Consider the following 12,177-nt stretch of genomic DNA (forward strand, 5'->3'; position numbering starts at 1 on the left):
TTACCTAAAAATATCTGCATTTTATGTGCGTAATTTAGTTTAATTTTGAATGGGATGGGCAAAAACAAACCTTAAAAAGGATGTCAGGATCTATTTACTGAGTGTAAAACAAATACAACAAATATGTTATAAAGATACGTGTCAAATCAATCTATACAAAATGGCCTAAATTACCATTTATTCTTGCAAAAAGGAACCTGTGATAAGCAAGACGTCTCTCTTGTTTGTCACAATTTGACAAAAGTCTCAGTCTAATAAAACATCCCATCACTTAAGAATTATAAAGTGCAGAAAACTAAATATAACACATGAAGACATAAAATAGATTTTATGACGCATGAAATATCCTATAACTGTTAATAGGCCTGGTATAATCTTAATGGTCCATATTAGGTTCGTATTTCATAAACTGTCTGCGACTGCTCTAATTAAACTTGCATTCAAATTATATGTAATTTCCCTATGAGTCAAAAGTCGACTTTGTTATATAATAACATTTAATTACTGAAGTCAGGTACGTCTAAACTTTAGATCTCGTACACACTACAGAGATGCCATTGGTCTTAGTAGTTAAATAGTTGCCCAAGAAGCCCATACACAAACCAGTAAAACCTAGCAGCATTTGGAATTTGAACACAAATTAGCATACATGGTTACATCTGCTAGCAACAGAGCGCTTATATAAAACAGTTATAAAGTGCCTGCAAGGAACCCTTGAGTTCTTCCTTAGAATGTGTCGTGAAACATTACTTGCTATGTTATATTAAATTAAACAGGAAGAAGGTGATAAGTTCCTTTTAAGCTTTATTAACTTCAAACATGGGGATGATGTTCTACTATTCTAGTTATACAGTAATTTCTGCATTTCACCTGCCACCCTTAATCTTCAGAACATGACCTCTTGATCTAGCAGTATTCTTACCTGCTCTTAGTAATGAACAGAAAGTATGAATGTGTACAAGATCTGTCTACTTCCTATTAAATTTAGAGGAACTATAATATAGTTGTCTCTGGTTATTACAAATTAGAACATGATGAATCTAGAGCATCTGAGTCTTGTACCATTTTATTCTCAGAATGTTTTGACACTATCCACACTAGTTTAAATATATATATTATAGACTGTTAGATGTTCTACAAACAGTTTTATTCTAATTTAGTTTTCATTTAAAAATGAAAGCTATTTTAATAAAACCCTTTATTCTGTTGGCCTCTACTGGGGGGTGGTATGATTTGTGGTTACCTCCATTTGGGGCTTGTCAGGCTGATCCTAACCCTCTGCTGGAATGAGATATTGTAGTTTGTCTACAGAACATGGGCGGGCGCGGGGCGTGTCAAGACCTCGCTCCCACGACCCGAAGGATTTGGGTCTTGACCCGGAGAACCAGAGAAGTGGTGCTTCATCCGGAGATCTCCGGGTCAAACCCAAGGAGTTCCCAGGTATGACCCCTGAGTAGATATGGTCCCACCACTTTTATATAGAGAAAATACCCTGACAATATCTAACAGGGGGAAGTAACAGTCAAGTGAAATAGCAATTTTGAAGAAAACAATATGAATGCACAATGCAATATAGAGCATAATAATATCACAATCACTTTTTAATATTTAGCATTGCTACTTTCTGTGAATGAATCAGTGACAGAAAGCTAAATAAAAATCCCAGTCCCTTTTATAGCTAAGAGTGTCCCAAATCTACCCCAACCATAGTTGTCCTCCTTGAAGGCACTCCAAGACTCATTTCAAGGAAATATATGTGCTGTGGCCCGTAATTTGGGGTAGTGCTTAATATTGTGTTGCAGTTTAATATGTGCCCCAGCAGATTACTACAATTCCACTGTAAGAAACTGGATTTGCTAATAGTCAGATGAACTGTGCAATCAGGAAACTCTCTTTCACCATTTATATCTACAAACACTCACTCATCTGAAAGGTAGTGTACCCCACAACTTCTCTGACAATCAGGAGCAACTTGGTCTACCTGAAACAATAGAGTGGTGTAAGACTCCTCTTTCTGCCATGAGGTTTCTATTTTCTGCCACAGCCTAAGAATCACCAAAGAAGCTCCAGTCTTCTCTGGTCAAGAAATCTCTCAAGAAATATACCAGGGAAAATGCTAATAGAGAATTTACAGTCTTTGGGCACAAGTGTGTCCCGGTTGTTGCTACAAACAGGTAAGTTTGCACTGGGTTACATATGTAATAATAATCAACCTGATAATAAACCCCTGATTAAAAATGGCGACTGTTGGAATTCTTTTAGCATATTTTTAACCAGACGTTTTAAGGCAAGAAATGTCACCCACCCTTACTAATGACAGCCTTACCGGAGTGAAATTATTATTTTTTTTCTTGGAAAGCTATTTTTTATCCATGGAAATATTTTTGCTACATTTGGTGGATGATTGACAATGCCCAGCAATCATAATGAAACTTGGCAGGAAGAAACAGTTAAACCTTCACAAGTTTATTAGTTATTCTTAAAATGAAATGTACACAATCCAAAATAACCTGACTACCAAGGAATAAAAAGCTGGTTGATAGAAAGCTCTCATTACTGTAACTATTTGATTTGCGTATCTAAATCTTGGAACTCCGCAACCCTGGAGAAGTCATAAGTATCCTCAGCCTAATCTCGACTAAAAGATCAGAGAGGTTGGGAAGAGATGTCCGGTAACACTTTGCGTATCGGTATTTCTATGTTAAATATTTAGTATCTATAAATCTGCCTAGAAGCTCTAACCCTCTTACAGATAAAAAGCTAGCTTGCTTGCTGCACTGCAACGTTTATTAGATAACATGACCCACAGGTAAAATAATATTAATAATATCCATGCTTTAGGATGTAAATCTGCAGAAGACCCTTTTCTGAAGGCCCTAGAGTAGATGAATAAATGTAACAAAAAGTTAAAACTAGACCATTGAAGCACATATAATATAAGCTTAATAACGAGTCATCATAGCTAAAGCTATCATAGAATAGCTAGTTAGATGAGCAGATGCATTTATAATGTATAGGACATTACACTGGGGCTTATTCAATGCATAGCAACGTGTGTGCGGCGAGTGCCATGGATTTAAAATAATAATAATATTCTTGTTTCATTATAAAGGGTGGATCTTTATCCAGTTTCTATAGCCAGAGGCAACAAGCTGTTTTCAGTGTCTTCCCACTCCTTGTGTCTATCCTATTATGTATCTGAAAGCCTATGTCTCTGAATATATAATTTTGCATGTGTGAGATCAGAAGTCAGTTATATTATGGAGATACTATAGACCACAAGGCCTCAGGGCCCCCCAACACCCACCTTAAGCCCCTGTTTGGGGCGATAAGATTTTTATTCCACTGATGCTTTTCATTACACTAGAACTCACCCATCACTCATTCAGACTCAACCCCAATTTTAGTATTTAGAGATTATGGGCCCACATGATTTGTGATTTCCTCCTAAGCAGGAGGGGCCATTGGGGCTGCTCTGAGGAAGCATGCTGGCTCAATTACACAGCCGTATGTTACAATTACAGCTATGTACTGCATTGGATTGTTGCAGACTAATTTCCCATGGCAAATGTAGCAAACAGATGTACAGTCGAATACTGCCTGAAACCTTCAATTTCCACAGCTAGTCATGGTAATCGCTTTTTACATCATAATGGAACATTTTTAATGTTAGAACAAACACCGACACAATATTCACCCTCTCAGTCTGAAATACATTGGTTCAATATACATATATTAAACTGGCCCAGTAAACAATTTTTCATTGGTTTAGGGGGCTATAAACTCCCTTTCTGCTACCTTCAATGTAAACGAACCAATATGTATTTTGGGCCTTATGCATCATGAACTTAAGGGGTCGTAACTTAGTTTTAGAGCTGAATCCTGGATTCCAGGTGCCCCAGGGAAGTGTTTCTCAAACCTCTTCCAAGCAAAAACTCAGAGTGACTAATTTCCCTAACCATGCACCATTGCATCTGTGTGCTGCAGTAAGTACCACCTAAGTACATCTTGCTTACAAAATCATTCTTGGAGCGGCCCCCTGACCCAATCACATTCAGTGAAATATTATTAGTGGTCAACTATATTTCGTTTTTTCTCTTTATTGACATTTAGGATATAAAGTACCCTAAAAGAAATAAATTGCCACCAGTTAAATTACTATTCAGCATAGACTTAAGAGCTACATAAATAATAATAATGACTATTATATATATACCGTATTGGCTCGGATATAGGCCGCCCCCGTATATAGGCCGCACCCTAAAAGTTTGGTGCTTTTTTAAAGAAAAAGTTTTTTTCTTTAAAAAAGCACCAAAAAAAAAACATGCTGCCACTCTGACCCCCCCGACATATGCTGCCACTCTGTCCCCCCCCGACATATGCCGCCACTGTCCTCCTCCCCCCCGAGATATGCTGCCACTGTCCTCCCCCCCCGAGATACGCTACCACTGTCCTCCTCCCCCCCCCGAGATATGCTGCCACTGTCCTCCTCTGTCCCCCCCCTCCTCGACGTACCGGCACCGGAAGTTGCATACGCGTATTGCGTAGATGTCCCCCGCCGGCCCCGCAAGACACCCGGGAGTCTGCTCCGGTAAGCCGGGGGTGGGCAGAGGTAAAACGCATCGTGCGGACGGCCCGCACGATGCGCTTAGACAACCTCCCGTGCCGGCACCCCCCCCCCCCGTGGGAAGTGCTGGCAGGGGAGGCTGTCTGAGCATATCGGGGAGTAGGATGCAGGTCCCCTGCACCGCTGCGGGGGATCTGTATCCTAACCCCGCTGCCTGCCCGGCACCCGGGACTGCATGTCCCGGGCGTCGGGCGCTAGACCCCGAATATAGGCCGCACCCCCACTTTAAAGACTTAAAGTGGGGGAAAAAAGTGCGGCCTATATTCGAGCCAATACGGTATATATATATATATATATATATATATATATATATATATGTTATATTACACTCACTTTGTAAACCTCTTCTACACAGAAATGTCTCAGCGCTGTTTATGAGAAACCTTGCAAAAAATGTTAGTTTTTTTCCTGTTGCCATCGTTTGCCGTATTATTATAATAATGTCGCTTGGCCTCTTTTCCTACATACAGGGCAGTGAACGATCATAAAGACAGGTACAGCCAAAATAATTCATGTCTGTTAGATCCTCACACCTGTATACTCAGCACAGACTTAAATAATTTGATTCGATATATTAACTACTGTTGGTTAAAATGGCAAGGTACCTTGTCCTTAATTTATTTTGTCCATTTTGTTTTCAAATACATCAAAAAACAAGATACACTATTTTCATAAATGTTACACCCTGTGATGAAAAAGATATACAAGAGTGGAGATTAGGGTGATATATTTTATGATTTGAGGACAGTGGGGTTTTGGTTTTAACAGGACCACAAAAGCCACATGCACCTTCACAACCTGATCCTTACTGTGCCGACAATCATAGTATATGCACATACTGTAAAATCTTTAGGGGTTTTTTTATTATAAAAATAAGATTAACACTAGACCAAACTAACCATAATCAGGGTTAGACATGTTTATATGGTATTTAGTAACCCGATTCACTGTTTAAGCTCCAGACAGAGATTTATAGCAAGAATTATAGCACATTAGGTAGATCAGTAAACTTTTATGAGCCACGGCTACTTGGGTCCTGACCTTTTTCTCATCCTGATTATAGTAAACATAATTGGGTGCAACACAGGACCAAGCGTTGCATGCATGGTCTTTGTGTCCACTATATTCATAAGGTTCATTGAGAACATGATATCTGTTCCAAGAAGTATATACAGTATATTGAATCATACTTAAAATGTACTCCCAACTAGACTTGTGTAAATTGATTAAAGTGATTTGGACTAGTTTTTAGTTTTGTTTTTGGTCCATCCAGGTTTGGACAACAAATTTAGTTTCCTGCCCTTTGATTCAGACGAAATTCGGGTTAGGGCAGTCAAGCCTTAAATTGACTGTCCACTCAACTTCAATAGACTTCAATGACACATTCATTCACACACATGTTCATATTCTTGTGACTGCAAATTCAAACACTTACAAACTTTGACCAACATACATAAATTGCAGTCACCAGCACAGACCTCCTGTTCCTTCCGCACTATTCTAAGATTGTATAGAAAATAATTAAAGCCAAGCAGTAAAATATTAATATCTACAAACTCCATTCCTTGCTATAATTGTTTACCTATATCTGGCTTAATATTTTGCTGAGTATGTTGCTCTCGGGGGCTTTTCAAATGCTTAGTTATAATTGTGCCACAAGAATTTATTATCCATTTTTCTAGTCAAGGCTGAGATCCAACAGAAATCATACTCCAGAGTGTTTTAAATACCCTTTGTCAGGTGCACACCAATCATTTTTAAATTGTTTTCAAATAAAGCAGATTTTGCGACACCACTGAGATCTTAAATTGTATAGAAATATACAGCACAAAGTCCCTTAAAGGTGCGCTATGTCTTTGAAATGATTTAGCATTTGCCACCAAACAACAAAACGAGGATAATTTGGTTTCTGTGAAAAATTCTTTTGTTTTTGGTAGTTATTGAATATGCACATGCATGTCCATTATTTTTAACATTATTATTATTTCTATTTTCATTGGGGGGTTGCTTGGGAAACGAAAAAATGGTTAGCATTCTGGACATGTTCAGACTCAGAGCCCTTAGAAAATAGGTAGACCGGTGTCACGTACAAGTAGTTAGGAGACACCGTGGTCAGGTAGGACTCCAGGACAGAACAGGTATAACAAGCCGAGGTCAGGGTTCCGGAGAGCAGGATAGTCGTATAACGGAGCCGAGGTCAGGATTCAGGAAAACAGGATAAACGTAAACGTAGCCGAGGTCAGGAATCAGGAAATCAACGAAGTCAGACAAGCCAGGATCATACACAGGTATACGGAATCAGGAAACGCTATCTGGGCACTAGCACAAGGCATAGACAACCATCAGAAGGCAAGGTGAAACTGGTCTGAGGGGTTTAAATGGAGAACCGCGGAGGAAGTCAGAATCTCCCATCAGCCCCTCATGACATCACTTCCGGTGTCTGTGACTCGCGACCATCTTGTGGATGGCGTAATCTCCCTTCATAAATCCCCGCAGTATGCGAGTTCGCCACTAGAGGGCGCGTCCGCGCAGCAGCAGGACGCCGTGTACCAGGAGGTCTGCCTCTCCTGCGCGGCACTTCAGAGGGAGGTAGTGGAAGCGGCCTTGCGGTGGAGGGGGGTCTCCCTCTCCCTCGTTGCGGCTGCTGCGGAGGTGGCCGTGCGGTGGAGGGGGGTCTCCCTCTCCGTGGTGGCTGCTGCGGAGGTAACTGTGCGGTGGAGGGGGGTCTCCCTCTCCCACGTGTCGGCTGCTGCGGAGGTGGCCGTGCGGTGAAGGGAGGTCTCCCTCTTCCTCGTGGAGGCTGCTGCGGAGGTGGCCGTGCGGTGGAGGGGGGTCTCCCTCTCCTTCGTGGTGGCTGCTGCGGAGGTGGCCGTGCGGTGGAGGGGGGTCTCCCTCTCCTGCGTGGCGGCTGCTGCGGCAACATGGGGACCGAAGGCAGGTGAGTAACAACCGGTTATCATTATTTAGGATTTACTTATGGAAGTGCTTTAAATTTCTCCTAATAGGGGAAAATAAAATGTATCTACTGATGCTAATGTGTGCCACATTATTATTAAGCTGTTTCAGCAAAATTGGGAAGCATATGTCTGCTTTGGAAAGTGTCAGAGTGAAGATCCACAATCAAAGGGTATCTCAACAGATGTACAATGTTCATTAAAATTATAAAGTGAGATGAAAAACCTTGTCTTATATCACAAAAAAAATGTAAAAAACACAAACTCTCCTTTATGCTTGGAAAGCTTACTCTTGTTCATTGGGTTCACTAAAATGATGCATTAAAGTGCATGTAATGGCGGCCGTGGCACTTTAAGGAAAAACATAGGTTTATAAAATTAAAAAATTACTGATTTTATGATTCATGACAGCAACATTTCAGACCAACCAGTTAAATAAAGTTAGAAACGTGGGAGTACTGCAGCTAGCAGAATCATATATTTAGGTGGTCATACTTGTAATGAAATATAATGTTAACAAAATAAAATTTTGGCTTAAATTTGTACATAAGTATGGTCAATATTTAAAGAATAATTAACCTGTTCTACCACAACCACCAAAAGATACATTTAAAACATCGGAGGTTTTAGGAGTGTATTTTGGCGTGACTCACTATGGCATATAACCTGAGGAAAAACAATGAGATTCTTTATTGTAGGAGATGTTGGGCCACAGGGATTACATCTTTATTTAATTTATCTGTTTATAGGTTTGGCATTTTTTGTTCATTGTTTAATATGATATCTCACATGGTTATTTTAGAAGGTGAAGAAGAGAACGTTTTTTTGGGTTACAGGAGTAACGACATGGCTCTTACATAGAGATGGGACATTTAGACTGTAACTATCAAGAGGGTTGGATATTATAAAACACAGTTTTCACATACACAGCACTTTAGCTGTTTTAGTGTGTGGATGCGTTTTCCCTCTTCCTACAGATCTGTCTTTATCTATCAATTCTTTTCTATCATCTCATCTTCTCAGTGTTTCTAGCCTTGAGCCATTATGACTACTTGCTCTTGAAATAATGAAACAAACCTCATGCATTACGATAGTCAGAAAAATAAAGTAGCAGAGTGGAAAATTTATCAGTTAAGGAGCATATTTTACAGTGTACTATTATACTCTTTGCTTACAGTTGTGATTAAAAGTTTGCATACCCTTGGAGAATCGATAATATATGTAGCATTTTTAAAGAAAACATGAGTGAGCAGGCAAAACACATTTCTTTAAATTCTTATGGGATTCATGTTCAACTGTGGGTTATAACAGAATGGCACAATCATAAAACAAAACATGGCACCAATGAAAAAAAATTAAATAATCCCTGTTCAAAAGTCTGCATACCCTTAGTTCAACATTGTGCATTGCCCCCTTTAGCATCAATGACAGCAAGCAGTCTGCCCATTCTTCATTTCATACTAAGTGTTTGGTCCTCTTGCATGTACTGCAAGTTTGAGATCTCCCCAGAGTGTCTCCACTGTGATGACGACTCCAGAACCTTCACGTTGTTTCTGCTGTTATCATCGGAGGGTCAACTTGAGTCTGGTTCTTAGGGTCACTGTCATGCTGGAAAGTCCGAGAGCATCCCATGCGTCCCTGAATTTTCCACTTCTTAATAAGTGATTGAACAGTACTGACTGGCATTTTTCACAGCTTTGGAGATCTTTTTATATAATTTTCCATCTTCATTAAAAGTTCCATTACCTTGTTACGCAGGTCTAAAGACAGTTCTTTTCTGCTCCCCGTGGCTCAGTATTTAGCCTGCTCTGTGCATCCACGTATGGGCTAACAAACTCATTGACGATTTCTACACAGACACTAATTGCAATTTAAAAAGCCACAGGTGTGGGAAATTTACCTTTAATTGACATTAACCTGTGTTACCTTGTATGTCTGTAACAAGGCCAAACATTCAAGGGTATGTAGACTTTTGATCTGGGCCATTTGGGTGATATCTGTTATCATTATGGTGGTAGTAGAAGTATTATTAAACACTCATCTACACCTTTACGGAAAAATTACTGCAGTTTTTCTGAAGTAATACTGTAGTTTTTTGGCATGAAAAAACTGCAATACTGCACTTTTACTGCAGTTTTACTGCATTTGTACTTCACTGTACTGCAGTTTTACTGCACATTTAGTGCACTTTTTTTATATTGCAAACCTACAGTTGTACTTCAATGTACTGCAGCTTTATTGCATTTGTACTTCCGTACAAAAATAACTGCAGTAAAACTGCAGTACAGTGAAGTACAAATGCAGTAAAAGTGCAGTATTGCAGTTTTTTCATGTCCAACAAACTGCAGTATTACTTTTTCGTAAGGGGCAGACACCAGACAAGCCAGAAGGCTTGTTTTTCCCTCAGAAATCTCATGGTGCTGCCACAAATAACTGCATGCAAATAAGGTCAACAATGATCACCTTTTGCCTCTAGATCCATATATACATATACATGCATCCCTTGAAAGTAATTGCCCGCTGTACAGGACAGCCTTTAGACAAAACTCGGGAAGAGGTGCAATAGCCAGATCACCACTCATGGACAGCTGTTATCATTATGATTTAAAAAGGAGCCATGTGGCTTCATATGATCACTAGCCTTAAATAAAAGACTTTTTTTTTACATGATCAGTCATATTTTCAAAATCAATGTCAACATTTCACAATTTCTGCCAGGGTATGCAAACCTTTGAGCACAACTGTATATACTAAACTTCCTATTCTCATAATCCTGATGACTATGCCTTTCTTTTTGTTACTTTTTTGATCGGTCCAGGCAGCCATTGTAACTATAGAGTGAGGGAAAAGGGAGACAACAGGACAGGATATTGTTTAGATAATACGTTTTTCTATATATATATTGATACCGATCACAGCGTCCCTGGGGCAACACAGTGTCTTTGTATCACAACAAAAATTACAGATGGATAACCATAGAACACTAGGAACATGGGATACAATTCTCTACAATACTGTGGCCTTTATAGTTCCAATTGACATTGACAATGGTCATCTGACCTCAGTCACTAGACTCTAATTTACTTGCTATTTATTTAGCCTAGCAGCAAAGTTGTGTGTGAGTTGCTTTTGAAAGTAAATCTTACATCTCATAATAAATTATGGAAAACACAAATCCCATGGTAAACACAACCAAATGAACGCTGTGCTGCCGTAGGGAAAATAATTCCTTGAGCGTCTTTAAAAGACAGCACATCTGAGTATTGCGTGATATCTTGGCAATCGGCATAGATAATGACTGCCACAGAGGTAAGTGGTGAATAGCAGCTGGGGGGTGCTGCCCTGGGTCAAGTGTAGGGCAGCTAGCCAAGATATGCCACTGGCTTTATCCCTTGTGTGTTTCTTCCTCTAGCCAAAGGAGAAATCCCAAGTGCCCGTCCATAATATATAGACTGATTTAAAACTGGAATGTTATTTGTTGTTAGAAAAGCAGAAAAAAAATAATGTAACAGAAAAAATGCAAAAAAAAAAATCTTAATATGTACATGTTGTCGAACAGTAAATACGTTCAGTTTTTGTGTGAAAACCTCTGTTGTACTAAGTGGGTTTTTACTAATGCTGAAGAGTCTGAAAACAATTTAAAACGATTATATTCTGTGAACTGAGTTATTATCAACATTATCTTTTAAAGTTTCCTGCTATTGAAAATTCTTGGTGCCGTCGCTCTACATAGTCCCCCAAAAAACTCCATTTTACTTAGAGATATGTTCCTGTGTTATTCACATTTGCCTGTTGCTAAGAATTTTCATACGCATACAGCTAACTAATATGCCTTTATCTGATCATGTACATCGTTTGGCAAGAGGCTGCCAACTTGACTTGCATAACATTTGCCTGACATCCCTCTGGAAGCTGTCACATTGTATGGGTACACCTGAAAGTCAAACTAATTTGGGACAGGTACTGACAATAGAGAAGTAGTAACAAATAATGCATCTTTAGAATTAGGGGCTGTCATATCCAAAAATGGTGTCAGATTTGATTATGGGAAAAGAAATGGAGCTTATGAAATAAATAAATTATATTTAGGTAAATTACGTGCATTGGTCTGTTTGTCTATCATATATTTTAATACATATTTAGATTTCATTTATGTGAACACAACAAATATCCGCAATAGCCCTCTAACTGTACTCTGCTGGCCCAAGACTGACCAGCCTTAATATCCACGAACGTATCCCTGCCAGACCCAGCTAAGCCAGGTTCTACAAAACCTGCATTCTACAGTCGTGTCACTGTTTTTGTGTGCATAATAGTACATGCGTAGGGGTTAAGTGGTTGTTAAATACTATAGCAAATCATATGCAGCTCATGGGAGATAATTTAGAGGGAGCAACATCTATTAGCTTCAGAGTAGGCACCCAAGGAATCAATATGTTTCAGACCATTCACATTTTATGTTAACAGTGAAATACATTGACTCAAGTCTACTTTTATGTGCTCTCTTAATGTCTCTGAGCCACAGTACTTTGCTCCTGCTTCACTAAATGACACCTCTGTCCATGTGAAAACATCATACTTTTATATAATTGACTT

This window comes from Spea bombifrons, chromosome 4 (genome assembly GCF_027358695.1).
Source record: "Spea bombifrons isolate aSpeBom1 chromosome 4, aSpeBom1.2.pri, whole genome shotgun sequence".
Classification (NCBI taxonomy): Eukaryota; Metazoa; Chordata; class Amphibia; order Anura; family Pelobatidae; genus Spea; species Spea bombifrons.